Source organism: Xiphias gladius, chromosome 1 (assembly GCF_016859285.1).
Source record: "Xiphias gladius isolate SHS-SW01 ecotype Sanya breed wild chromosome 1, ASM1685928v1, whole genome shotgun sequence".
Taxonomy (NCBI): domain Eukaryota; kingdom Metazoa; phylum Chordata; class Actinopteri; order Istiophoriformes; family Xiphiidae; genus Xiphias; species Xiphias gladius.
The window spans coordinates 24,405,966-24,432,496 of record NC_053400.1 but is presented as its reverse complement, the minus strand read 5'-3'; the positions used below and the strand labels follow the sequence as shown (position 1 = coordinate 24,432,496).

Below are 26,531 nucleotides of genomic sequence, written 5' to 3'. Positions count from 1 at the left end.
ACTGGCCTTCTTTCTGGGGCTGCCCCGACCTGCTGAAAGCAGGCAGCCTTCATCCTACTGGAGTAAGTGATGCTATTTTACCTTGGAATATACACAGATGTATGGAAGCCCTCAAGGCAAGTGAGAAAAAAAAATTCTGTTAATCAATTTTCAAAGTCTGATTTAATTGTTTTCTCTGCTGTGTTTATGATTTCAAAACAGGTGAAAACAAAAGGTTTTGCCTGGTGAAAAACAAAAGTTTCATTTTTTTATAAGTTACTGTTTTTTCTCCTGTGCAAACAGGTGGAAAAAAAAAAATTTTGGCAGGTGAAAAAAATGTCGTTGTAGGACTTGTTTCGGCCACAAGAAGTGCACCACTACCCCCGACTAAAAAGGAAAAGCATTCATGTTTTCTTCCAGGTGAATTTAAATTACTCCATGCACTCTAAACACAAGGTACATATATTGTGTGTTAGCAAGTTATGAAACATGACTGTCATGTTTTTCCTTTCGCTAGAAATGTATTTTAATGGGCACAGTGCGACAGATGCTCCAGCCACGACCGTCAAATTTGAATTTGAATAAATATCAGACCACTGTCTACTAAAACCTTACTGATAAATGACTTGATTCCTCAGCATAATCTGCATATGATTGGTTTATGCAAAACATGGCTTAATCCAAATGTTTTCTTACTATTATATGAAGCTTCCCCACCTGAGTATACGAATGCCCATGTTGCTCTGGCTACTAAACAAGGTGGGAGCATTGCCTTAATCTACAAGTCTATTTTCAATTTAATCTTCAAACTTGACATTACTTTTAACTCAGCTATAAATTGCTCCGTCCAGGGCAACAGACGCCGACCTCCACCTTGTGTTACTCTATAGACCCCTGCCCCCTATGTACAATTTCTCAAGGAATTTGGAGAATTTATCTCAGTTACTCTTTCTGATGAGATTGTAATGATAGATGATTTTAATATTCATCTGAATAAGGTCTGTGATCCTCTAAATTAAGCCCTTCTGGCACTCAGTGATACTTTTGGTCTCATCCACTATGTGAGTGAGCCTACTCAATGCAGTGGTAACACCTTTGACCTGATTCTATCCTGTGGGATAGTGGTTTCTGATCTGACTCTCCCCCATCACGTCCTGGCACCTCTCTGTCTCCCCTGTCTGTTGGTGCCTCATTCCAGATGTTTTGAATGTGGATCTTTGTCCTCCAGGAGCCATAGCCTCTTCCTTTTCTCTTGCTATTCCCTTTGTGTTCATGTTGTCCTTGTCTCTCTCTCCTTTTGTTTTACTTCACCTAGACATGTGAATGGTGTGCTTGGTTTTGCCTCTTGTGTGTTTGTGTAGTCCTCTTTCCAGGTCTTCATTGTGGAGAGGAGGTTGTGTGGTTCGGGTCCTGTGTGTTTGGGAGCCCCTGGAATTTGCGCGACCTCTTCCCGCATCATAGTCTTCATATATGTGTACAATCAGTCTGGTCTCACCAAATGGCGTATGAATAACACACCAATTTCCTAAATCATTTTGCATGTTCACATCACTTAATTTCTCTACTGATTAACCCCTAATCCTCCCCTTAACCCTAACCCGAACCCTAACAAAAATGGCGTATGACACCCAGGATTATACGGCAATAAACAACATGAAAAGCTTTAAACGCAAACAACTGACCCACAAAAGGTCCCCGAAAGTTGCATGCTATTTCATGTACTTACAATCTAGAATTTTGACATCCTTACTGTCCATACTGTAAATTTACTACATAAAAGACATCTGTTGCATGTCTATCCATACTGGAAAAGGGATACCTCCTCAGTTGCTCTTCTTGAAGTTTCTTCCATATTTTTCTTGAATTAAAAAGGATTTTTTGGGACTTTTTCGGTCTAAGGCCAGAGGGTGTCGTATACTGTACGGATTGTTAAGCCCTTTGAGGCAAATTTGTGATATTGGGATATATTAAAATAATTTGATTTGATGACTTGACTAGTAGTAGTAGTAGTAGAAATAGTTTTAATATTAGTACTAACATTTGGCAAATTGGTTGCTTCCTTATTTTGTCTTGTAAACTTTTTACAGGAAAATTAAAAAGGAAAAATGAAGAATAATCTGGCAATTCAGTGTTTGACTTACAAATCATCTTTTTTTCTGAAAGCTAGTTTTTAAGTACAAGTTGTTACATACACAAGTTGTATTTATGTTAATGTTAAGTATGATGAAAATGATGGATGAGGGTGGTGAAGGTAGCACTACCAGTGAAAACTAAAATGGGGTCATTATTATTATAGCAAAAGGGGTAAATCATGTATGGTAAGGCAGTGCTTGTGTGTAAATGATAAAGATTATAATGATGACTGATTATAGTTATGAACAACAACAATTAGCATGTGACCAATATTATTATAATAACCTCAAAATCAACAAACAAGATAATTTAGTTAGTTTAATCAAAATAATATTTCCAAGAGCTCAGTTGTTTTATAGATACTTAACTTTTTGACCTTTTTTAAGGTTACTAATAGTATCAACAAAGGTGTAAGAGAAAAGTCCAGTAGAGCACTACAGACAATCCCCACCCACCTTCAAAACGGACCACAATCCAATTTTGAAATGAATGAATCTTACTATAGAGTGGCATATTTAATTTCCATCTTTTACAGTTTCAACATAACAAAAAAAAGGGAAACGGTCTGAAACAAAAGTTCATGATCAGTACTTAGTAGCACCCCCTTTAGCAAGTATCACAGCTTGTAAATGATTTTTGTTGCAGCTTAAAGTCTTCAGTTGTTGCTTGAGAGATTTTTGCCCATTCTACCTTGCAAAAGGCTTCAAGTTATGTGAGATTCTTGGGCTTTCTTGCATGCACTGCTCTTTTGAGGGCTATTTACAGATTTTCAATTATGTTTAGGTAGGGGGACTATGAGGGCCATGGCAAAACCTTCAGCTTGCGCCTCTTGAGGTAGTCCATTGTGGATTTGGAGGTGTGTTTCGGATCATTATCCTGTTGTAGAAGCCATCCTCTTTTCATCATCAGCTTTTTTATAGACAGTGTGAAGTTTGCTCTGAGAATTTGCTGGTATTTAATTGAATCCATTCTTCCTTCTACCAGTGAAATGCTCCCTGTGCCACTGGCTGTAACACAAGCCCAAAGCATGATCAATCCACCCCCATGCTTAACAGTTGGAGAGGTGTTCTCTTCCTGAAATTCTGAACCCTTTTTTGTACGAATGCATCAGGCTTGTTTAGATTATCCTTTGCAAACTTCTGTAGCTGAATTTTGCGGTGAGGAAGCCGGAAAGGTTTTCTTCTGATGAGTCTTCCATGCAGTTCATATTTGTGCAGGTGTGGCTGCACAGTAGAACAGTGCACCACCAATTCAGAGTCTACTAGATCTCCCTGAAGGTCTTTTGCAGTCTACTGGGGGTTTTGATGTGCCTTTCTAGCATTCCTATGAGCAGTTCACTCTAAAAGTTTTCTTTGTCTTCCAGACCTCAACTTGACCTCCACCGTCCATGTTAACTGCGATTTCTTAATTACTTTACGAACTGAGGGAAAGGCTACCTGAAAAAAGCTTTGCTATCTTCTCATAGCCTTCTCCTGCTTTGTGGACATCAATTATTCTAATTTTCAGAGTGGTAAGGAGCTGCTTAGATGACCCCCTGGCTGCTGATTGTTGGGACAAGGTTTGGGGAGTCAGAGTATTTATAAAGCCTTGAAATTTGCATCACTTGGCCTTTTCTAACGATGATTATGAACTAGCCAAAGCCCTAACAAGCTAATTAAGGTCTGGGTCCTTGGTAAAAGTTATCTGAGAGCTCAAATCTCTTGAGGGGCCCAAACTTTTGTGCGGTACAAAATGAAAATAATCTGTAATCTTGCTTGAAATGTTGAAAAGAAGGTTTCACCTTTAACTTTATACCTTTTGGAGTCAGTTCATTTTCTACTCACGTAACTTTTCAAAGTAACATAAATTTTGACCAGGGGTGCCCTAACTTTTCCATGCCACTGTATGATATGGAACAAGATTCCAGAGATAATCCAAAAATAAATTAAAAAACACATACTGCACATACACACCACACAGACTGGTTATTTAAGTATGCACTGTATGTGTATAAATGTGCTTATTAGGCTGTTCAAGAAACCCTTTTTCTCAACCGATCGATCTTCTGATCGATATATTTAAACTCTGAGTCTTATTCTCAGTGGAATAACACAGGAATAAGAAAGGGAATTGGTAATATGACTTTTTTTCTATGTGCCCTACTACATGATGATTACAAGGATTAGTAATTAAGAACTACTGTACTGTACTGTACTGATTTAAAAAAGTGTACTCTGATCAAACAATTGAAAATCAAAATAAATCTTTAGGTCAAAACTTTAATTTTACTAGGATTTCACTGGTTGAGATAAATGAGGCTATTAATTGCAAATGCATGATGAATGCTGCTTCTTGGTTGGGTGACTTGTAAAAAAACTGCATTTTCTGACAGAACTACTAAATAACACAACCAGATCTCTTCGGCATTTAAAAGGACAAATTCTAGTCCGTAACTGGCTCCATCACCTCATTGCCTTTGGCATCCTGATAAAATTACTTAAGTCATTGATTAAAATATAAGCAGGTTAATGCTAGAGGTGATTTCTCCTGCTCAGCATAATTTGCTTATTACATAGGCAAATATATAAATAAACCACTGATCACAAATTAGATGGAAGGAACAAAAATCAGCTACAAGTGTATTACGCCAGCATGCTTGAAATTCACATACTGTATTGTCTAGTAATTAGACTTAATCATAATGTGTATATTGTCACTATTACCTGCTTGTGTGTATGGTTACTCTAATAATAAAGTTATATTCATGGAATCAGAACAACCCAGGAGAAATTTGGGAAATCCAGCCTTTTCATAGGCATGGTCTTGCGTAATCTTCAGAAAACTTACAGAACACGGAAAAAGAAAAATTGCACTAAAACATACTGTAATGAATTACCCACTCTTCTTTAACTTGGACAGTTGCACTCCTCCCAACCACAGTGAGAACTGTTGCAGTAAGACTGCCTCACAGATGCTGCAAAACATTTAATTTGGACAGGTGTCAAGGAGGCTTGCAATAAGGGGACAGGCAGAGGCATGGGCCAGAGCATGTCTACTCAACTGCAGATGTCAGGCTCATCTGTCTTTGACATGGACAGCCTGTATGCCTCCTTCCAATTTTAGATGTCAGACTGCAGCCATTGCTGCAGGAGCAGGACATGACTCCAGCTTGAATTTTCATCGCTGAACTTGAACCTTAATTCTATTAATTGAAAAGTCCATGCTAGTGTCTACCAGTGTTACCCTGGCACCTGTATTTGTACTGAATTACCTTTATTTGTAGTAGTATTAGAGAAGACTGTTATATTCAGAAAAGCAAAGGTATTAGACAACAAAGCAGAGCAATGAATCAGTCATTATTATTATTATTATTATTATTATTATCATCACTATTACTTACATCATTATTATCATAATAATTATTATTATAAATAGGTATACTTAATGTGCAAGCATGTTAACATGCAAAATGAAAAATTTTGGCTTATAAAAGCCAGAGGGATTCGGAGGGATTGGAAATACAACAGAAAGAATGCAGAGAATGCAAAACACAGCACCACCACAGTGCAGTAGAGCATCATATTATCACATTTTACTCAGATGCCAAGTGGCATAACACAGCAACATGAAGCCTAATAAAAGCAAATACTGTGAAGTGTAGTGCTGTCCTGGATTGAGGACAAACAAAAGACAAATATTATCCGACCAGAGAGCAATACACCAATTAATTTGCTATGCCATCATGGTACTATTTCAAGACAGTGGCGTATTATGTTGCGTGGCACATCCACCTGTGCCAAATGTGTGTTTCACAGTACTTAAGAAATAATGGGGCTGTTTTGATGAGCATTGTACAGCGTCATAAGATTTTGGACAATATGGTGCTTAAACTAATCTGGTCCTTACCAATAGGCTCTGCCAAATTGCTGGGTAACACCTGGTGGCCAGAGGTGTCACATCCAGACATGTGTTCATACTTGATTAATCCTCGATGAAATGGAGTCCCACTGTTTGCCTTAGGCATTCTTACATCTGATGGTTTGAAGACAGAGCACTTTTCTTTCAGGATATGTTTTGGGATTTAGAAGTGTGGAAACCTGAGATCTGTTCTCCTCGTGTTGAGGGTGTACCCAGGGACACATCAGCTTGTAGGCATTATTACAGTATTGTTACTGGTTGTAAAGTAAATAAAATGATTTACACCGTCTATAATTCTAGGAACATTGATAAGTTGTTTATATATACACTCACCAAGCATTTCATTGGGAACACTACTTGGTAGGTACACCAGAACATCATACAAAATATTATTAAGGACACTATACTAATACTGGGTAGAGCCGCCCTTTACAGCCTCAATTCATCTTGGCACTAATTCAACAGGATGTTGGTAACATTTCTTTGAGATTCTGGTCCTTGTTGACATGGTTGCATCACATAATTTCTGCAGATTTGTCAGCTGCACATTCATGCTGCCAATCTCCTGTTCTACCACATCCAGTAGAACAGGTGTTCTATTGGAATCAGATCTGATGACTGGGGAGGCCACTGAAGTACATTGAACTCATTGTCATGTTCATCAAACCAGTTTGAGATGACTTTTACTCTGTGACATGGTGCATTATTATGCTGGAAGTAACCATTGGAAGATGGTAAATTGTGGCCATAAAGGGACGCACATGATCAGCAACAGTACTCAGAGAGGCTGTGACATTCAAACATTGATTGGTATTAAGTGGCCCAAAGTGTGCCAAGAAAACATTCCTCACACCATTACACCACCAACACCAGCCTGGACTGTTGACACAAGGCACCTAGGGTCCATGAATTCATGCTGTTGATGCCAAATTCCGACCTAACCATCTTCTGCCTCAGCAGAAATCAAGATTCATCAGACCAAGCTACATTTTTCCAGTCTGCAACCATCTAGTTTTGGTGAGCCTGTGCCCACTGCAGCCTTAGATTTCTGTTCTTGGCTGACAGGTGTGTTACCTAATGTGGTCTTCTGCTGTTGCAGCTCATCCGTCTCAAGGTTAAAGTTTTTGTGAATTCTGACATGATTTTCTGCTCAACACAGTAACACTGTAAATTATGGTTATCTGATTTATCGTAGCCTTTCTGTCAGCACCAACCGGTCCGGTGATTCCCTTCTGACCTCTGTGTTTCTGTCCGCAGAACTGCTGCTCAGTGGATGTTTTCTGTTTTTTGCAACATTCTGACTAAAAACTCTTGAGACTGTTGTGTATGAAAATCCCAGGAGATCAGCTGTTTTAGAAATACTCAAACCAGCCCATCTGGCACCAACAATAATGCAACTGTCAAAGTCTCTGAGATCACATTTTTTCCCCAATCTGATGTTTTGTGTGAACATTAACTGAAGCTCCTGACTTGTATCTGCATGATTTTATGCATTGCACAGTTGCCACATGATTAGCTGATTGGATAAATGCATGAATAACCAGGTGTACAGTTGTTCCTAATAAAGTGATCAGTGAGTGTATATTTCCACTTTATACTGCATGTTTCAGTCTTGCGCGATTTTTGAAAATTGAGGCCTTTGACAAAGTTCAGTCATCCAATTCTGTCTCAACTGTTTGTTTAGAGAGATGTAAATGTTCCTTTCAATTTTGAAATTGGATGCTCAGACCTTAGCCCCTATCAATGTCCTCTCCATATTTTTATATGGTCCCTCTATGCATGGTGCTTTCATTTAAACCTGAGAACATCTTCCAGAGCAGTAAACTGAACTACGCTTTGGAAACAAGTGTGAAAGCAGTAATTGCGCAATTTTTACACAGGCAGCTGCTATAGCTTCTTTTGCTTAACAAACAAACAATATGTGATATGCATGTTCCTACCACTTCACTGATTTTATTGCTTGAACACTGAACTTGAATATTTGCAGTTTATTGCTCTCCACTGTGATAATTCTGGAGTATATCTTTGGTATAACAATACCTTTTGGATAGAAAAATATCCCTTGGGACAAACAAAGACACATACTTAGACAACCTTTAAATATGTTTATCCTCTTTCGTCATGAATTCATTATCTCACACTATTAAATTCCACAAATGCTTTTGGTTTTGAATTGTTTAATATAGTCTTAACCCTGATGCCCTGTTATGACATCCACTGACTTCTTATCACCCAACTTTGACCACATATCAACACAAGATGCCCGTGGAATTGCAAAGCAGTGTGTCAAATCACTGCATAATCTGACACCTCCTTATTAGTCTTATCCCTGCTGCAGTTGCTGCCTCGTCTTAGAAGTCACTGTGCAATAGTGAAACAAATGAAGTTCTTATGAATAAACAAACCTTTGGAGTCCTCTAAAGAGGACTTTTATATTTTTCCCTCTGTGCCAATGCAGAGAGCAATTCTAAATTGAGTGTGTGACAATAAACACTGCTGGCTGTCTATCTGAACACCCACATGTGAAGTGAAATTGTTTGGCATAATGTACTGCAAACAGAGATCAAGAATTATTGTGAAATCACTCCACATGGAATAGAATGCGCTTTCATTTTATCTTATTTTATTTTATATCAAAAAATATGTAACCATGACCCAGTTTTTTAACCGGGTGGTTTTGGTTGCAAGCTTTTTTGTATTTAGTACAGAACTACAGGAGACACCATACCATATCAGCATGTTTGGCAGGTTTACTGAGAAAGCGCATTAGTGCATCCACAGCGATAGGACAAAACAAAAATGCCAAAGGATTTGGACCAACTTTAGTTTTTGGCCACACTCCAACACCTTAGATGAAGGACATGTGACCGCAGATGTTGTTCTTCACCTATCTTTGCTCTGGGCAAGGGCGTAGCTAAGGCAATGGTGTGACATCCCAATTTGTGGCTCACCCTAGCACAGTGACTAGATAGCCAGCGGTCATATGTTTTCCCCCAGGCTAGACCCAGGTCGGATGTTTGGCCAGGGCTTGTAGCTCATTCAGACCTGGTTCACTTCAAAGAAAAAGAAGAAAAACAATCGCAGGTACCGCGGCTAACTTTCATGCAAACCATTTGAAGGCAGGACCCAAGCTTTGCACTTACACTTTACCAAAAGGCAATATGTAAGCACATAAATTAAGACAGTAGTTGAAATTAAACAGATTTAATTTTTATTTGCTCAGCCTATTTTTTCAGTATTTGTCTAGAGTGAAAAAAACAAGATATTGCATGTAGGAAGATATTGATATTGCAGGAATTGTTGTTAGAAATCAATATTTCGCTAACAAAAGGTGTGTAATGTCTTTAGATTGTGCTTCAGCAACAGTACAATGATGGAGTTCAGTAGTTGTCCAGACACTTAATGGTATCTGACAAGCTTGTGTTATATCAACTGTTGAGATATCTGTCAAGCAGCCCATCACAGATACTCTGCTCAATGACCCTCTTCAATGTCTGTCAACAAATATTTTTGAAAAACACATTCCAAATATTGAATATTAAAATATTTCTGAGAATATAAAAAATATAACGAGAAAACGGTTTTGTGAGATGAAGGTGACACAGGGATAGCTGAATGAAAATCACAGGGGGCTTTATCAGGCAGTTTTTGGGCTCTGGAGAGAATTCAGATCTTCCCATCAGCCCTTTAATTTGATCATAAGTGCTTACAAACCACTGATTAACAGTGTCCAAGTAGTCTGTAACTCTTGTATGCTTCGTTTTTTATGGAAACACATCTATTTTTATGTGATGCTTTATAACTAATGAAGGGTGTAAAAGCTTGAAGACCAGCCTTTTAGTCACAGTGGCCAAACAGGCTTGCAGCCAGTTTCAGACAGCTAATGCCACATGACTATAAAAGTTTTGGCCTTTTCTTAGCATATCAACATTTATTCCCAGACTCATACCTGACAAGATCAGTATCTGGGTTACAGAGTGATCCATTTATAGAAATAAAGCTTGTTGTCTGTAAAAAATTTTGGCCTTTTCACAGCAGTGAGGCTCTCGACCTGACTCAGCTTGATTGCAAATTTCTTATCCAGCTCTCACTACATCAGGTCTCCCTCTCACACATGCACACACTCCCTGCCTTTCTATACACATTCACACGCAACTACCTAGACATTTTGCAAACCAGCAAGCAAACAGATGTCTCTCTGATAGTTTGTCATTTTCTATGGTAACTGCAAATGTTTTGGGCGTTGACTAAGGTTAGAACATTCAGAATCATTTTGACAGAACTAAATATGACTGAATGATCTGCCAACTGTCTGAAACCTCACAACAGACAGTCATGTCTATATGACTAAGTGCACAAGTGTCTCTGATCTAAAACTTTTTTCTGAGGCAGCCAGACATGTACTGATATTCTTATGTTTATGAACATACAGTATTACTACAGTATTACTCTAGTTAGAATGATGCCATAGTAATGGTTTAAAAAAAGTCAAAAGAGATCCTTATTAGTTTGACAAAATAAGTCGGGTAGTAATATCCTTGGAGTCCAGCAGTGAGAGGCATGTATGCCACAATATAACAGTTATTAGTGTTTAAAAATAAGTGGTCTGGTATTTCTCCCTTTAACAAATGCAATTTTTATTCTATAGTCCTGACATCTCACTGGAACAGGGGTTTTGCACTTCACTGCTTTTACTTAATAACAACCTTCCACCTCAATTGTACTCCCTCAACTATTGGAAAAGCTGTTTTGATTCTCCAAGAAAACTGTGGACACAAATGGCATCCTATCAGTATAACTAACTGTGTTTAGGCATTTGAAGATATCATTGACCCTGAGCCCTCCAACACTGTGGTTCACATGTAGTTTTTATGCTGTTGTCTACCATCACATTTTCTTGAAGCAGCTGAGGATACACAAAACTCATGTATTTTTCTACCAGTGTCTGGCATAGAGACAGAGAAACTAATATAGGATTACAAATCTATATGTTAACGAGAATAAAGTAACCATGTCACAGCTATAACAGTATTTTAATACCACGAAAAATTTAGTATTGAAATATAAATATGAAGATGACAATACACAAGGGAAAAATAGCTACATAAAGTATAAATGCTCAAAATCATGTCACATTTGTTTTAAATAAATCATGATCTCCTGATATATAACAATAAATAATTACCTTTAAAGATGTTGTATCACAAAACTACACTTACTTTAAAAATAAAGGAACACTAACACCAATCATAAATGAGTCAGTGCATTATTTGCTTATTACAAATATAACTATTATGGTAGTGTAGATATATTGCCCTTTATCATTTAATAAACACCCAAGCGAGAAAATTAAGTAAAAACACACAATTTTAATACTAATACTGGAAGTCAAGCATAAATCCTATAATGCTCTTAAATGACTATGTGCGCTCGCATGAATGGAAGCCATATATTAGGATTTTCCTCTGGTAGTTGTCATGGGGGATTTTATTCTCTTGTCAGCGTACAACAGGAAAATACTGACAAGAAATATTTTGAATTCTGGTAATGGCATTTTCTGCTTAAATAATGTGACACATTCCACCCTTTCCTTTAATGTAGAATATATATATTAAATTAAGATTTAAGCAATCTTTGAAATAAAGCTCTTGAGACATTAATAACGAATAAAAGAAGGAATAAAACAGGCAACAGAGAGTGACAGAAATCTGCACAAAGTTACAGATATGTTTGATATCAGTGAATTAAGAAGAGAAGAAAATGATTCAGTACTATTGTGAGATTCCTCTTGGGACCAGCACATTGTTTTGGTTTGATTCAAGATAAGAGAACCCAGTCTTTCAGCAATGACTTCATGAATAAGTCAAACTATTCACATGTAAGAGCAAAATTTAAGAGAGAATTCTAGACTATATGCTGAGCAGTAATAAAATCCAGTAGTAAAACAAACTATTCAAGATGTTAATGTGGATGTGCAAAATGTAAAAAAAAAAAAAATCCCCTACAAAGGCAAGCTAGTAAAATCAGTTTTGTCATTTCTCAGAATCTCATGGCATACATGGGTGAAAAACAATATAACAGAAACCAGCTGAGAAACATAAGCGCTCAAGAAAAGGCCAACTGTGAGATTCTTCAATAACCACAGTGGAATGAAAAAGTTTGGAGCAAACTCTCTTTTACTGTGAATAGTTAAGTGACAATAAGATGACCTTATTTCCAAAAGGCATAAAGTTAAAGATGACACATTTATTTAATTTTTAAGCAAGATTACTTTTTTATTTCCATCTTTTACAGTTTCAACATAACAAAAAAGGAAATAAAAGTTTGGGCACCCTGCCGGGTCAGTACTTAGTAACGCCCCCCGTGGCAAGTATCACAGCTTGTAAAAGCTTTTTGTAGCAGCTTAGAGTCTTTTGGTTTTCACATCGGGGGATTTTCGTCCAATCCTCCTATAAAAGGCTTCAAGTTCTGTGAGATTCTTGGGCTTTTTTACATGCACCGCTCTTTTGAGGGCTATTCACAGATTTTCAATGATGTTTAGGTAGGGGGACTATGAGGGCCATGGCAAAACCTTCAGCTTGCGCCTCTTGAGGTAGTCCATTGTGGATTTGGAGGTGTGTTTAGGATCATTATCCTGTAGTAGAAGCCATCCTCCTTTCACAGTGTGATGTTTGCTCCCATAATTTGCTGGTATATAATTGAATCCATTCTTCCTTCTACCAGTGAAATGCTCCCTGTGCCACTGGCTGCAACACAAGCCCAGGGCATGATCAATCCACCCCCATGCTTAACAGTTGGAGAGGTGTTCTCTTCCTGAAATTCTGCACCCTTTTGTCTTCAAACATACCTTTGCTCATTGTGGCAGAGAAGTTCTATTTTAACTTCATTAGTCCACAAGACTTGTTTCCAAGTCTTGCAGTTCATATTTGTGCAGGTGTGGCTGCACAGTAGAACAGTGCACCACCACTTCAGAGTCTACTAGATCTCCCTGAAGGTCTTTTGTAGTCTACCGGGGGTTTTGATTTGCCTTTCTAGCATTCCTACGAACAGTTCTCTCAGAAAGTTTTCTTTGTCTTCCAGACCTCAACTTGACCTCCAATATCCCTGTTAACTGCCATCTCTTAATTACATTACAAACTGAGGAAACGGCTACCTGAAAACACAAGCGTCTTATAGCCTTCTCCTGGTTTGTGGGCATCAATTATTCTAATTTTCAGAGTGCTCTGTAGCTGATTGTTGGTATTTATTAAGCTTTGAAATTAGCCTCACCTGCCCTTTCCTAATGATGATTATAAACTAGCCGTAGCCCTAACAAGCTAATTAAGGTCTGAGACCTTGGTAAAAGTTATCTGAGACCTCAAATCTCTTTGGGTGCCCAAACTTTTGTGCACTGCTCCTTTCCTTTTTTTTAACTCTAAACTTGTAATGAAAATAATACATTAATCTTGCTTGAAATGTTGAACAGAAAGTTTCACCTTTAACTGAAATTTTGACCAGGGGTGCCCAAACCTTTTCATGCCACTGTTAATACTGTAAAGTATTCAGTGGCCCTCTGGAGAAAGTTTTTACCAGTGTGTTACATTTCACTGGTAAATGCTTATTTGAAATGCCAAATCGATGTAACTTTCTAACAGTGATGTTAAGCTTCATATTAACAAATTTTTTTCTGCTTAACTATTGCTCTACCAAAGTAATTTGTCTTGTTTATTAGTAGTTTTTGTTTATTTAGTTATTTTAGTTTTTATATCAGTCTCATATATTCTCACTAGGGATCCACTGCCGCAAATAATGACATGACATCGACATTTCCAGTGCCTCCCTGCTTTCCAGGAGAGGCAAGGCTCAGTGGCACTCTGGGGACTGATAATAGGAGTGATGGAATTGCAACTGAGAAAAGGATCCCCAGAGGTATTTTCAGGGGAATGTGCTGTGGACAGCAGAATGGCCTCTATTTCCCCAGGGATATAAAAAAGAAGAGAAAAAGTGAGATACATTTGAGAAATGATGGTGATTGCAGACAAGGAGCTTTCTGAGTAAGAACTGAAAGTCAACAGTTAGTCAACAGCAGGGGCTTTTTAGAAATGAAATAGAGCAATATTCTGTCTCAAAAGCTGTCTCAGAGTGAAGGTTGTTTTTCTTTTAACACGAGGATTTATGATTCCGATTTAATTAGAATGCCACGTCCTCCACCTCTACCTAGCCTGAGGTCTCTCTCTCCCTTAGTGTCTGTGTGTGAGTGTGATTGTCTGAGTGGAGACAGGTGTACTGGAGTTCAGTTCAGAGGCCCACCAGCTGCATCCCATCCTGTAATCAAGACTTCTACGAAAACTCAGGTCTGCCACATCCACCTTGCCAGATTATAGTACCTGCTCATCCTGTCTGCTCTGCTCCGGCCACCGTTTCCGGCCCCTTATACTGTCAACCTTGCGCCTCCGCCCCTGGACCCCTGCTCAGCTTCTCACTCTCCGGACACTCTGCTTGGCTCAGCCTCAGCTTTCCCCATCTCGGCACAACCAGCCACCAGCCCGGTCCCCGTGCTCCCAGCCATCCCCTCTTGTCTTTCTCATCCCTGACTCAAATTCCATCCCTTTTAACCCTGCAATAAACGCTCTTCTATTCAATGCCGTCCTCCTCGGTTTTGCACTTGGGTACACTAGCCTAGACTTAATATAGATTTTTGTAGTCAAGGGCATGATCAGCTTCTATAGTTCATCTTCGCTTTTTTTCTGTTTAAAAAATAAAACGGTAAATACAGAATGACATTGAAAAGTTGTTTTCAGCTAGTATGCAATATCATTCCTCTAACATATCCCTTTTCACAAATGCTCCTATAGCTCTTGCTGCCAGAGCACACCAGGTTAGGAAATAGAATATTTCCAGTCCGCATAATCCTGCTGAAATTCATATACTTTTTTTTATTTATTTATTTATTTATTTATTAAAGCTAGACGTCACTAGTGTGTATGTCATGCAAGAGAGGCAATAAAAACAAGTGGAATGGCCAAAGTCGTCATATTAAACTTGGACAGCGTGTGCTGCATCCTGAATGCCTGCAGCAACTGAAAGCTTGCTTAACTAAGTTTTTTTTTCATAGCCAAGCCTGTTACATGAGTTGAACCTCCTGCCTGCACTGCAACTTTTCCTCACAGTGGATGTTTCGAATGTGGCTTCTCTGCTCGGCACAAATAACTGAAATCATTCAAAACACAAACTACATTTGTTCATTTGCCCATATTGCTTAATACTATGCTAATTAAAAGATGCTATGTTATCGTCTAATACTACTTAGCTAGATGTTTGGCTGACAGCTGCGTTTTTATATTCTCAACATGGTGAAGCTATCCATTAAGGCAATCTAACTTTTTTTATTTTTTTTTGGTCAGTTATAGACTAATGTATGTAAACTTGCAACCGTGGGAACAGTAGTTACATAACCCTCAAACCGAAGCACAGCTTAATTATTCACATGCACGCACGCCATAGTTGTTTATATAAATTTAATACATTAATCCCACTGTAAAAACAAATATTCATGAGAAGTTTTCCTGGCTTTATGCTAAATCAGATTTTTTTTTTTTTTTTTTTTTTTTTTTTTTTCATCCAAATCTAATTTTACAAGATTACCAAAAACTAGTCTGGTTATTAACAGAATTTTCCCACACATTCAACAGTATCACTGTTAACAGTGGTATCAAAAAACAAAAATATTGTTCCAAGCACAAACATACACCAGACTCAAAATCCCAGTCACCCGGAGCCCTAACTCAGCCTAGCCTCTGCGCACACTGAAAGCTGAAATAACGTCTTCAAGCATACACTGGTGTAGTCTGGTGGAGGAGGTTCCAACTGCATACTTTATTCATATCGTATAAATGAGTGGAACCTTTTTCACCCACACAACATAACAGTAGGTCACACTTGGATGTGAAATCTATGCAAATGCCCTGCTTCCTCAGAATGAGTAATTAATGGAAAGCAATTAAAATGTGACTATGAAATGATATGTGTGAGGTACTGCATGTTAACTCAGCGCTCCAGGAAAATAAAAAGCTCTGGGATCAACATTTTTTTTAAATATCCTGTTTTGAATGCAACATCTATTGCAACTTTCCCAGAGGAATCGTTGCTTTACAAAAATTAAAACTCATTGCTGTCCAGTCCTGAATGCTATCCACGTCAAGAAACATTAAAATGCAGAGTGGTAACACTTAAGTCGAATATGATGAGCAGAAACATTTCTAGTACATGTAAATCAGCTTTGGAAGTGAATCTATATTCAGTTGTGTTGATGTTTTTAGTGGAGGTGGGGCATTTCTGATGTGAAACAGAAGTCTTTTAATGTTTACATCCATTAGAGAACTGTTGGACTGCAGTCCATATCTTGCTTTTGCAACACTGTATAGAATAGAGTGTGGTGGCAGCTTGAAGTCCTGACATAATGTCACTCTGTCCACTGTCTTTCTTCTCTTTCTCTCGGTTGTACTGGTGGAATTTTATTCTTTATTAGTTGGTAGGGAGATGTTTTTATCAAACTAACAACACACTGCGTGCAGTATGTAAACTCTTGTCTCTGGTGCTTTTGTAATTTAGAAATTCCTACATTGGAAAAACTGAACGTGAACCAAACAGCAATTACATTTACTTCATGTCTCTCATAAGGAAAATCTGTAGTATAAGACAGTATGTCACAAAACATAGGGTTCGTTTCAACATGTTAAATAGCAACTATAGACTATAATTGTAATGTCTTCCCAAACCTCCCCCCAACTAAAAATGTTTGCCCTTGCTCTACAGTGTATCATTAAATAATGTAGCTATGTCAATAAAATTCTTGAGGAAAGATGATCTTCATGAAAAATATGTGACCAGTGGGGGGGGGCTATGGATACACAGCTTGTTTTCAGCCATCGGGAGAAGAAAGACCTCATTTCTGAAGCGTATGGTTGTTAAATAAAGGATGAGTAGCCATGGTTTTTAGACATCACGTTGTGACGTTCTACATCAGAGGAGATGTGGACTGTTGAGATATGCTGGTATACAGTATGCAGACTCTTTCACAGGTTTGGCCTTAGATGATAAGAACAGATTAATGACAGGGCAGCACCATTGGACATCTAATGTTTGTACACTATAACAAGCTGTCTGACCTTCAGGAATAGTGTACATGACGGCCAAGATCGAGTGCCTTTCCTTACATTTCTCTCCTTCCTCCATCCAACCTCCAAAATATAATCCCACAGATTGAATTTCATACTTTTTTTTTTTTTTTTTGGCCTGGATTTTACCTGAGGAGATTTCCCATTAAAACGCTATTGATTCTTTACCCACACCCTCCTCAAACCACTTTGCAACATATACAGTACACTTAGACATACACTTGTATGTGTGCACACACACACACACACACACTTCCTAGTATCAACAAGAGACTTTTAGAGGCAGAATGTAAATGAGCAAATCCCTGAGGTAATTAAAAACAAAGCCCCTAACTTACTGCATGAAGCCTTCCTGACTAACAAACACCTGTGCTGTATCAATTAAGACGGCTTTATTTGTATATAATATTAATGGAGTGCAATGCTGTTTAGTTATTTTAAAGATCCCATATTCCATTTCCAGCTGTGCAAGGGCCACACAGAGATTCTGTTAACTTTAATGGTTGCATTCAGCTCAGAAAAATTTACATAACTTATTCATTTGACCTTCAAAATTTTAGGTTTGTTGCATGAATGACTCACTTGCAAAGCAAAAACAGCCTCATCTGTGATGTCATCAGTGGATACTGTAAGTGAGAGTAATGAGAGGTTCACAGCCCATAAGGCAGTAGCTGCTATGGCTTAGACACTGCTGTTACAGATGAATGTCAATGGTACAGCCCACATCTGCTCTGCTTCCTTAATAATCCTATTTGTGATGCCATTGCTTGCCTTGTGCATCATCTAATTCAATGTTACAGAGATGTCACTGAAGTCCTGTTCTACACCGGGGGGGTTGATTGCACTCCCACATCAATACATGCTGCTTGTATTCATCTAAGGAGCATCTCAAGCGGGAGAACCTTATCCATTTACAAACGCTTTTACATACAGTCACTCCTAACACAAAATGTTGTTTCCCCACAACATCTGCCCATGGGAAGTAAAGCATGACTTTTTTTTTTATTCTCTACCCACATCTCTGATCTTTTTCCCAGTTGTATTAGTAACCTAAACCTTGGATAAGAGCATTGGTCTCCAGCATCAGTCCTAAATATTACTTTTTTTAAATAAGTGAAAAAAACAACAGGATATGAATAGAATAACAAATGGCTTTTCTTGCTGATGTTGGCAATGGTGATGGTGGAATTAGAAAAGATGGAGCTGCAAAAGTGAACATGTTGTCCATGTGCTTACGTGCTCTTGCTGGGTTGGTCACCCCACAGCTGGCAGTCAGTCTTAAAGAGCAACTTAACGCCCCATTTTTGCATGAACATTCTCCCTTCATAAATTCAAAAAAACTCGTTGTAGTTCAGGGACATTGCGTCCTAGGAAACATCACCAATTTATTTGGAGGGGTATAAGGGACAGAGTTACTGGATTTTCTCTGGAAAAATTACAATAACTTCTGTTGTAATGAACACTATAGCCTTGGACCAGGATTATTTTTGAGTGACTGTACATAATTTACTAATTAAGAGTGGATTTTTTTTTGCAAATACATTACATTTCTTTAAGTGTTTTTTATGTTGTGCCCAAAGCTATTGTGAGGGCTTGTGAGCCAACAATACAGTTATCTTGAGTCTTGCACTAATATGTTGAATTGTTAGTAGAGAGCAAACAATTATTCCCAAGTATGTACAGTATTTGCCCCAGGCATGATAGAGCACAATCTACAGAAAATGTTCTAGTTACTGTAAATTGCAGGTGATCCAAATCACAATCAACTCAACAAAATTGCTATTTTGTGTAAAATGGGAAAAGCGTCCGATTCGACAAATTCAGTCTTATTCATTATCAGCGTAGGAGCCCCAGGTTTTATCCCCACAGTACATCATAAATGATCACAACTTTGGCTCTTTCTCCATCTCTCGCTTTCTCTAGCATTTGGACAAAGATGGCCACAAACCAGCCCTCCCCATTGCAAGAAAAAGGTAGGTTAATTATAGGGGAGTTTGTTGTTTTTTTTGTTTTTTTTTGTTGTTGTTGTTGTACATTCAAAATCTTTTAATCAAGGTTTTGTTGTTGTTATTATTTATTAATTCATAATAGTGCAGAGAAGAACATGTTTATATGTTGTTAAAAAATGATTTCATTTTTATATGTACATGGCTTGAATTAAAATCATTTTTGTATTGACTATGTAAAAAAAAAAAAAAAAAAATCACTTGATATTTTGGTGTTCTGGGAATAGTAAATTCACTTCTCGTTTGCCTCAGTGCACACCATGATGAAAATGCTTCCTACTCCACCTGCTCATTAATCAGGAAGGCAGTGCAGATGGCGTTCTTTGACAGAGGAGAAAACATGGAGAGCTATCAACTTTTTGCTGCTAATTAATCCTTCGATTCTATGAATGGAATTGCAAACCACATAAATTAGCCTCAAAGTGGAGGAGAAAAGCGTCACATAACTTTATGTAATACATACAGTGTCTTCTTTTTCCGTGCCAGTTATTGACAGAACAGAAGTTCATAAATTCGTTTTGCTCGAATATTTAATGTGTCAGATCCTCATCCTCTCTACCTAAAATGGCAATTTTTTTTTATTTGATGTTCTGCTTTCCCACTGTAGAGCAACAACAAAAAACAAGGTGGTAAAAGAATAAAATACCGATCGTTATTGTACAAAACATATAATCCCTATGACGTGGGGTGGGGGGGCTAACAACCTACATGCCATTTGAAACCTCTTGCACTTCTGGCAGGCGACTCAACAGCAGATGCCTGCGGTGGAACAGAATATTCACAAACTAGCTGAACAGACCTAAGCAATCAAAACTACGGTGACCAAAGCAGTGATTCACTGGCTGGTAAGCGTTGGCCCTCCACATAACGCCAACACAGGCCTAAATACCCCCTTCTGACTGAGCTCTTGATGCTGCATGAACACAAGGATAGCCACTCTGTAGGCACGACCCCATGAACCCTGCAATCGCTCAGCACACTATTCTAAACAAAAAACTTTGTTTTTACACATGTGCAACCAAACTGGGTCTACTCTAATCAATTCTATCAAACTAAGCAAATGTTCAGCATACCATATATCTGCCTGCATGCTCTACCAATCCCCTGCTCACTGTTTAGTCTCCTCATTTAACAGGTACAGCCAGACCAAAACCATTTAGTTTCGCCTGGCTAAAACGGGTTTCATTTCGGTTTCTGCTTCAATGGTGAAGCTGTATCACTTCATTTTGTACTTAGATTGCATTATTAAGGTGGCAAAATGTATAATATAAATGTCTCAGAGCAAAAAAATTTAGACAGCAGCTCTAAACCACACAGAATAACCAAACTATAAAAGAGAAAACAAATAGATTTTTCCTTTTTTTTTTTTTTACTATTTACAACTAAGCAGATGTCCAGGGCAAAAAGCCCCCTGAAGGGAAGGATAGAGAGTGGGAGGTGCAGCAGGTCCAAGGGAAACTGCAGTGTTTAGTGGATAATGAGACACAGACTTAAGACCAGGAAGAACACTTACTCAACTGGAATCACCAAGACCATCCCGGTGGGATTCCCTTATGTAGCTGGGCTGTTGGAACATAATAACAGCCTTGAAGTCACAGGGAGCCGCTGAAAAACATCTTAAGATGTCTGATGATACACCATAAAGACAGGACCTGCCTAAAGAGGAAAACTGGAGCAGTGCATGAAATTACATGCAACAGCTGAGAGGAACACTACAAAGGGGGAAATGACAAGGACCCTGGACAAGAGACCAAATGAACAGCAGATGCAGACAACCTCAACCGTCTATGAACAAAAGAGCAAAACTCTGGCAGAAATTTCTATATGTTGTATCTAATAAACGATGAAATTCATGAGCAATCAAATGTGGAGGTTACAGGAGGCTTACACAAGAACTAATAGGGTTGCAAGTACGCTTCATTGTTCTTTACTATTGAACATTTGGCCCTAAATTTGCTCCATAAAAATGTCAGCACAGGTCCACAAGAATATAAGTACTTCACACAAGTATACACATAACTCCACTCTGTACAACTATATAAATGCCAACCCCTCATAGATTTACCCTGATGAATCCCTCCAAATTCTCCAAAGTCCTACCAGTTAAGTCCCTAGTCTGTGATATTTGTTTGAATATTTGTGTGACTGTTCCACATTTACAGCCTTTATGACAGACATCGCCGGATTAGCGGGAAGCCACGATTGAACAGTGGTCAGGGCAAAATAAAGAGCATTACACACTGCTAAAACTCACTTAATTTTTGTTTCATCACATTACATTGGGACACATTGTAGTATGGGTTTATTCAATTTAAGACAGAGGAATGATACATAAGAAACAAATATTTTTCTGCCAACCGCAAGTTCATGATCAATTTTGAAATGGTAAAGGGTCTTTCTTTTCTGCAACACGCTGTTCTGGTTTGTGAATACTGAAGTCTGGTCCCCAAATGGCAGTTGCGGGGATTGAATAAGAATTCCAATCTTTGATTGAAAAAATTTCTCATTCAGTAGCCACAAGGACTTCCACTGCCAGCATGTTAAATTTAATGATTTTCGGCGAATCTGGATCTGTTATTTGATCTGGCTTTTTCCGGCAGATGATGCTGCTCCATGACTGTGCTTTTAAATACACCACTGCAGGCATGGCCTGTTAGAAAGGTCTGGGCACACAATCTGGTACATGAGCCTGGATGTTAATTCCAAAGCACAGCTGAGCAAATGCTGTTACCTTTTTAGGCCAGAAGAAAAGTCAATTTAATTGGTAAAACAAATTATAAATGAAGTGGATAGCAAATAAATATGGAGGGCAAATTACCTGTGAGTTCTTTGATGCAGCAGGTACTGGGATTGCAGACAGAAAATATATGAAGTTCTGTCAATGCTCAGTATTCTGCAGAATATTAGTGATCTGCTGTTTCAAAACAGAGTGAGGCTTGTGCACAGTCTCTCAATCAGGTCATATTTTGTTTTATACTGGTCTCAACTGCATATAGACGCTTTTGCATCAGTATGAATCTGTGTCAGTAATAATACCTCAATACAAAGGAATCCCTGTATGGAGAACAAAGGATTAAGGCACAGACAATGTTAACGTGACCTGCGTTGACATCACCCGGTATATCGACTGTACCAGTGATAGCCCCATTTGAGTCTGTCTTAACCACTGCTTGGAAGACAGCTATTTTTAAGTTTGTTTTCAAGTGTGGAATGGGCTCAGTGCTGTCCCTTGTGGGCAATGGGGCAAGACCACCCACTATACAATTGTGGTTCTCACCAACTTTCAAGTTTGCAGTTGGTGTTTTCTTCTCTTCAGCCTCAGGGGAAAGTAATGAGCCCATTACTGCTTTGCAGCCGTGAATTCGGTGAAATCACTTGCACTCAAAATCTGACAACACGCACAAAGGTGTTGCTTTACGCAAAGTGTTTTTCAAACAGCATGTTTTGGTTCTATAAGATATAACTCACCCACTCAATTTTCATTTTACAGCATGTTGTGGCATACCTCATAACATTAACTGAAAATACATTTTGCATGGGAGATGAATTAGGGAGGGGTCTACTACAGATTTAAAATTCGGCTGCGTCTACAATAACAAATATCGAGAAAATAATTCTAGAAAAAGACCTGATTATCTTATTTTATAGCTATACTGTTACTGAATATAGAACTCAAACCTCCCATACATTCATTTAAAAACAACTATATACCCATTGTTTAGCATACATATCAAAATATGAGCAAGTGTGACAATAAATAGATATCAACTGTAATTACAGCATGAAATACTTATTACAAAACCTTTTTAAATTCCCCTTGTGAGAATAAAATCACATCACTGCGTTTTGGAGCTTATTTAAATCTTCATTAAAAGTGCTTTATCAATTCACCATTTCTTGGAATCTCAAAGTTTTTAGTAAACCCCTTTTGCAAACCCTTTTGCCCAGCGGTGACAAAACAAGTTGCGCCCCCTTTCAGTAGAATCTGTTACGACTGGCTGTGGGGCACAAGAATGCCCATTTTTTATTCTTTACATCCTCTGTAGCAATTTTCTTTTGGCCATTTAGTGGCAATTTTCCACTGAATTATTTTTTCTGCAGATGTACAGTGCAAAAGATAAATTATGTAAAAGATTTTTGATTTTCAAACCTTGACAGTTATTTTAATCTTAAAAATGATTCTTTTCACACCTATGTGGGTCAAAAAAAAAAAAAAAATAATAAGAATCAAATGGAAAAACCCAAGAACTGGTTTATTTACACCGTACAACTATGTTTCATGTACACTACACATGAGGCAGAAGATCATCTAATATTTTCAGTTTAATTAGAAAACTGGATTGGTGGGGAAGATACATTATACACACATGCGCGTTGGAGCGACTCTCCCAGCTGGTCTGGGAGCACCTAGTGAGGCAACTTGAGCAAGTTGCTCAGGAAAAGTTATCTGGGCTGCTCTGCTTGATCTTTTCCCACCATGAATCTGATCTGGATAAGCAGCTAGAAAATGGGTGGATGGATCTTATTATGTGACTCAATCATGACGAATCTCAACTATTTTACTCCATTAATCACAGACAATGATGTTATTTTTAGGAGTCATAGCATTAGCATAAAGACTGAAATTAAAATTAAAAGTCTCATTTGCTCAATTTGTTCTTGTTTCCACAAGCTAAAAGTTGCATGGGGATCCAGAAAAGTATGATGTAAGCAATTCAAACACACAATTGACATGAAAACGTATGAACGATTGCAAATGTTTGCCATTAATACATGAATGTCATTATGTCGCGTTGGTCTGAAAAGATTTTTAAACTTTAAGTCCTATCTTTATCAGTAGGACAAATTTGTGTGCATGTTTCAACCCCAGTATCAGGAAGCTTCATGTAAAGGCTAGCAGTATTAACAGTAAACTTTCCAAGCTGTCAAAACATTGAATGCCGTCATAGTAAGCAGGTACTAATAAAGCACAACGACAACACAACAAGCATGAGGAGGGCCAGTCACTGCGAGAGGCACAGAGGGGCCGGTCACTGAAGATCCAATCAACACTTGACATTTTTGCAGGTGGAGTAAGAAGTTGTCTCTCCTAACAATACATTTTAAACACAAGAAAGAGTGGTAATGTCCACATGTATTTTGCATTGTGATACAACACACCAAAGTCATGAGGCCATACCAAACCTATTTTCACACTTCTTCAGTCCATTGGTTATTTGAGACACAAAACATGCTATTTTTTTAGATTCAATTTGTTGGTTTTGCACGCAACACATTCATATGTGGCACAATTACTTGTGTGTTTAACTACATTATTTTTATGGGCCTGTAGATGAGGATCCAGGATGTAATAGTCTCACTGTTTTCAGCAAAGTGGACACTGGTACACAATTTTGTGACTTGAATTAATAATTTAAATCTGGCTTAAAACAGATTTTTTTGGGGGGTAAAACAGAGATAAGGGGTTGAGAAGAGGAATGGGGGGGAAAAAAAGTTATGTAACACAATTTTGGTAGAAAACATTTTTGCTTTTAAAGTTATCCAGCCATCATCTCTCTCTCTCTCTCACACACACACACACACACACACACACCATCATGCTGGCAGCTCGTGTTAGCTAAGGTAGCGTTCACCTATCCTCAGGAACATTAGTTACTAAGGCTAGTAATATTAATCATAAACAAAAACCTTTTGCAGTAAGTAACATTTACTTTTTGTACAATAACATATGTAGTACCTCTCTCACACTCACACACCATTGCTCATGCTGGCAGGCCAAGCTAACGTTACCATGCTGTCGTCACAAGACTGATACCGACGCCGCATCTATCCCAGCCACCGTTAAACAGCTGCAATAAACAACTTTCCTTTTCAAACCTTTTTAATTTGACCTACGTGTGCAATAACATCGTACGTTCAACTTCAGCTGCTTTGAGCTGTGATTACCTATCTGCTGCTTCTGCTGCGCCATTTCTCAAATGACAACTTCTTGTAATTCTCTAATGAAATTTGACCTGGCACCTGGTTAAGCAATATACAACTGAGAATATACAGCGGCAGATTCAAGTACTACTATAAATGAAGGATATTTCAATCGCTTCACAAAACTATTCATTTTGACCAAGTAAATGCAAAAAGACTATACAAAATACATTAGTGACTCAGTCTATATTTAGAAATATTCATTTGTAACTGAAATGCATGCCAAATAGAACAATAATTTAAACAAAATTAGAGCAAGCTACTACAAAGAGAAAAGGCTTCAAGGATCCGGGCTGGTTCAGCAAATGCACAGCTGGTTAAATTCCCCTTCTCTAATAAAGAGCACAGCACAGCCGCTTCCCTCAAGTTTTCAATGCGAACCATCAGGGATTGTCTACCAATCAGTATCTGAGACAGTCCCAAATGGGCTGACATAGTAAAAGCCCTGACCCCAGTTATGCTCAGCTATACACTTACCTGTACTGCTCAATGCAAGATTTTCCATCTATTTGGCACCTTGTATGCTACAACAAACAAAGTCTCAAGTGTGTAAGTGCCACAATGCGCTCTGATTAGCAGTATTAGCATTATATTTCCCTATATACATCCTGTTATCATTTGTTTTATTCTAGACAGGACTGCCACAGATATAAATCACTAAGTGTGGTATATTTTATTGTCATCTAAAAACACCACAAGGAGAGGTATATAGGTTACAGTCGTTGAAATGTACTTTACAAAGGTTATGCTTTGTATCCTGGAGCTGTGCCAGAATATATGCTTGTAATAATCAAATGCTGGAAACAGGCTTGCGTGTGTGGCTAATAAATTTCCAGCTGAAGATCTCTAAGGGAAGGTGTTAAGCACTAAATTTGACCTAAAATTCTCTGTGCCTCAGATGTGATGTTTTGACTGAGTAAATAGAAATAATCCACTACAAAACAAGAGATGAAATATTTATCTTACAGTGGATACGTGTCTTTGCGCACGTAGTTTTATATGGAACTAAATAAAAAAATATTTTAAAAAAACATACACAACAATCGGTCAACATTGGTCAGTTAGGGTTAAGGTTAGGATTCATGTGCCAGTTTGAGATGGAGATTAAATATTTTAAAAGTTTTAGATATCTGAATACAATCAGGAGTGACCGATGGACATACTGAGCTCATTTACAAGTTGTTTCTCATTTCCATTTGTAATGTGTTTATCTTGCTATGTGCTACAAAGTTATTAAACAAAAGGAAATGATCCACAATTAAAATACAATTAATAACCTTTAGAGCTGGGTAAAGAAGAATTAATCTACAATCTGACATCAACAGAATTTCAACAGAGACAGACACACACACAACCAAATGACTACACCAATCAGCCA

At 38.1% G+C, this 26,531-nt stretch overlaps 1 long non-coding RNA gene across 1 annotated transcript in view; it reads left to right on the top strand.

Annotated features, from left to right (window-relative positions):
• Positions 1-20,480, top strand: part of LOC120794153 — a 31,011-nt gene extending 10,531 nt beyond the window's left edge. The window contains exons 2-3 of the long non-coding RNA XR_005708101.1: positions 19,089-19,138; positions 19,912-20,480. This is a non-coding gene — a long non-coding RNA (uncharacterized LOC120794153). The remainder of the gene's footprint in view (positions 1-19,088; positions 19,139-19,911) is intronic.
• The last annotated feature ends 6,051 nt before the right edge of the window (positions 20,481-26,531 follow it).